This window comes from Sinocyclocheilus grahami, unplaced genomic scaffold (genome assembly GCF_001515645.1).
Source record: "Sinocyclocheilus grahami isolate Dianchi unplaced genomic scaffold, SAMN03320097.WGS_v1.1 scaffold6005.1, whole genome shotgun sequence".
NCBI classification, from domain to species: Eukaryota; Metazoa; Chordata; class Actinopteri; order Cypriniformes; family Cyprinidae; genus Sinocyclocheilus; species Sinocyclocheilus grahami.
In genome coordinates this window covers 1-3,762 of record NW_015510545.1, presented here as the reverse complement: position 1 = coordinate 3,762, position 3,762 = coordinate 1, and the positions used below count along the sequence as shown (strand labels likewise).

Here is a 3,762-nt window from a genome sequence, read left to right as displayed (position 1 = left end):
AAAATTAAACAAAAAATAACTTTGTTTGGGGCTGGTAAGATTTTTTAAATATAGATATGCTCACCAAGGCTTCATTTATTTGATTAAAAATATTGTAAAAATTGAGAGATATTTTTATGATTTAAAATAGCGGTCTTCTCTGTGAATATGTTGTAAAATATAATTTATTTCTGTGATCAAATCTGAGTTTTCAGCATCATTGTTTGGGGCTGGTAAGATTTTTTAAATATAGATATGCTCACCAAGGCTTCATTTATTTGATTAAAAATATTGTAAAAATTGAGAGATATTTTTATGATTTAAAATAGCGGTCTTCTCTGTGAATATGTTGTAAAATATAATTTATTTCTGTGATCAAATCTGAATTTTCAGCATCATTACTCCAGTCTTCAGTGATCTTTCAGAAGATGCTGATTTGCTGCTCAAGAAACATTTCTGATTATTATCAATGTTGAAAACAGTTGTGCTGCTCAATATTTTTCAGGATTCTTTGATGAACAGAAAGTTCAAAAGAACAGTGTTTAAATCTTTTGTAACATTCTAAATGTTTTTACTGTCACTTTTGATCAATTTAATGCATCCTTGCTGAATAAGAGTATGAATTTCTTCCACATAATTGAAAATTTTTACTGACCCCAAACTTTTGAAAAGTAAGGTATGATTATTAGTTTATTTCTTTTGATTTGTGTTCTTGACAGGTTGATTCACATATTACACCTTTATTGGTTCAATCTGTTTTGTTTTATTATGTTGGACTGTCTGCTGGTGTGTTAATAAGCGTCTGTTATACCTGTGCAGGTGATCTGTTCACAACCTGAAGAATACAACCAGCGTGAGGTTTTGTGTGACGGGTCTCCAGAGGGACCGTTACTGCATAATCCAGGAAACCATGAGCGAAAGCATGTCCCGCGGCTGCCCACCTCTGCAGACGTGGAGTCTCCAACATGAGCTTTAGGAACGCTCTGGAAGGTAAAGCAACGGCACATTTGGAGTGAGAAAAACAGAATTTACACTTCTTTAACACCTCAGGCTCTAAACACTGAACGCATCACCTTTTCCTCAGGATTTGCGAGTCCTGAGTCAGGGTTGGCAGTAACGGGTCAGAGCTTGATGCACAACTCCTTACACGTCTTCATGAACGGATCTATGTCTTCAGTGCAGGGATCCGCCAACGACCCCATCTTCCTTCTACATCATGCCTTTATCGACAGGTGAAATGCATACACGCATAGCAAACTACTAACCCTGAGCATTTTGATGCATATCTCCCCCATAAAACTGTGCAATAGTCATGAATGACACCTCAAATCATGCAATATTATATAAATATTACATACATTAATACAGGGATTCTCAAAACTTTTTGTCAGCCAAACACATTTGACCTAAAATATTTACTCGAAGCGCCCCTGTGGTTTTAATTTACACTGTAAAATTTATGGTAAAAAACCGGCAGCTGTGGTTACCGGAATTTTACCGTAAAAAATATGGTAGCATCATTTTAGGTTTTACGGTTTTAACTTAAATTTACAGTTAAATACCGTAATTTCATTAACTGATATAATGTTAATATACCAACCCACTGAAGTACTGAAATCTGTTTTGTACCTTTGTAATACACTGATAACCACCAAATGCAGGAGGTGATGAGAAAGTCACATGATGAACCAAAGCACATCACAAGCAGCTTTTAAATAATAACATATATAGAAGGTGCACAGTGTCGTTCACACAAACACTAAACACCATCACGGTAACACACATGAAACTGAAATAATGCAATAAACATTCATTTAACAACATTAGGTGTAACACACAACCCTAATATACAAAACTGAGAAGAAAAACAGTTATTTCAACAACAAAAAACATCAAATTTGAAATGTAACGCAGGGAATTCTGGGAATGTCAATTTACGGTTATTCACTGTAAATTATATGGACTTTTTCACTTCCAAAAATGGTATATTACCGTGAAATTACATGTAATGTCCAATCCAGTTTTTCACCGTATATAGTAGCGGAATTTACCATTAGCTATTTAACTGGTTTTTACTGTAGCATTTTTACAGTCTTTTACCGTTAAATTCACGGTAATTTTTTACAGTGTACTATTTCAATAATGTAACTATTTTACTACTGTATATTGACTTACTATACTTTTAAACTAATTTTGCATGGTTCTATGATGTCAGTTAATGCTCAAATGGCATGCAGGTAAATATAAATATATATATAGTCTTTTTTTCAGTAAGTGTTTCATTTTTATGTACAGTACAGGGCTATTCGAGTTGTTAATAAAATTCTATATAAATACTTGTAATTTTTTTAAAGTTTTATTTTAATTATTTTTATTTTAAGATTATTTATTAATTTTAATTTTACATTAAGATTTAAAATAATTATTAGCTTTTCATAAACTCACAAATCAGCAGGGGTTTGCATTAATAAAAATATATACACAGTTTCTCAGATCTCTTTTTTAGTAGTTTTGTTTTGATTATTTTATTTTAAGATGATTTATTTTAGTTTTACATTTTAAAGATTGAATTATTAGCATTTCATCAACTCACAAACCCCGCAGGGATTTGCGAACCCCAGTTTGGGAAATCCCAAAGTTAAGTTCAGTGCATTTTAATTTGACATTTTAATGTGAGACAGACAACAAAACTTTAGCTTCTAAACTTTGTCTGGTTGAATTTAACGCAGTTTTGCATTTTTGTTTAATGCATATTTTAATTGTTTCATACAAATTCAACCCATAATCAGCAAAAACCTCAAGAAATTTCGAGGGTTGGCTTTTTTGACTTTTTTGAGCCAGTAAGAAACCATCTATAGCAACTGGCCAGAACAACCTAAAGCATATTTGAATGCAAAACACAACAATAGCGGAGAAGGTTTCACTGAAACATGAATCCAAACATGATTAACCTCATTCCCCATTGACTTTCTCATTGCAACTCTGCGTTTGTTTCAGCATCTTTGAGCAATGGCTGAGGAGACACCAGCCCCCCCGCACACACTGCCCCACCGCCAACGCCCCGATCGGACACAACGACGGCTATTACATGGTCCCCTTCATCCCTCTCTACAGAAACGGAGATTATTTCCTCTCGACTAAAGCTCTGGGTTATGAATATGCATATTTACAGGACCCAAGTGAGTCATTTGCATGCATTGAGACTTTCTTGCTTCTTCAGTCTCTCTCTGTTCTATATCACTTTTCTCTGTGTCAGGTCAGCGGTTTGTGCAGGAGTTTCTGACACTGTATATAGAGCAAGCTCGGGAGATCTGGCGCTGGCTGCTGGCCACGGGGATCCTCGGGGCGGCCGTGGCAGGAATTATTGCAGCTATTATCACTGTGGCGTGTCGCAGGCGGCCGAAGAGGAGAAAGTCATATGGGGAGAGACAGCCGCTTCTGAACAGCAGCGAAGAGGAGGAATCGACTTCATATCAGACTACATTGTAACCCTACAGACACGCATCAGCGAGGACGGATACGCCGTACCGACGGGAAAAAGACACAACAGCCAGTTAACTCAGGTCATGTGACAAACCAAACAAGGTCTCGCCTCTAAACCGGAGTCATGCAACAAGGGCTGCGTTCAAAATCTTGCTTTAGTATGCATAATGCCCACTACATACACTACTGTTCAAATGTTTGGGGTCAGTAAGAGTGTACTCAGCAAGGATGCATTCAATTAATCAAAAGTGACAATTCCACAAAATATGAAGCAGCACAACTGTTTTCAACATTGATAAT

The 3,762-nt window shown here is 35.9% G+C and overlaps 1 pseudogene; it reads left to right on the top strand.

Annotated features, from left to right (window-relative positions):
- LOC107577423 (tyrosinase-like) overlaps window positions 1-3,527 on the top strand; it is a 6,519-nt pseudogene extending 2,992 nt beyond the window's left edge.
- The last annotated feature ends 235 nt before the right edge of the window (window positions 3,528-3,762 follow it).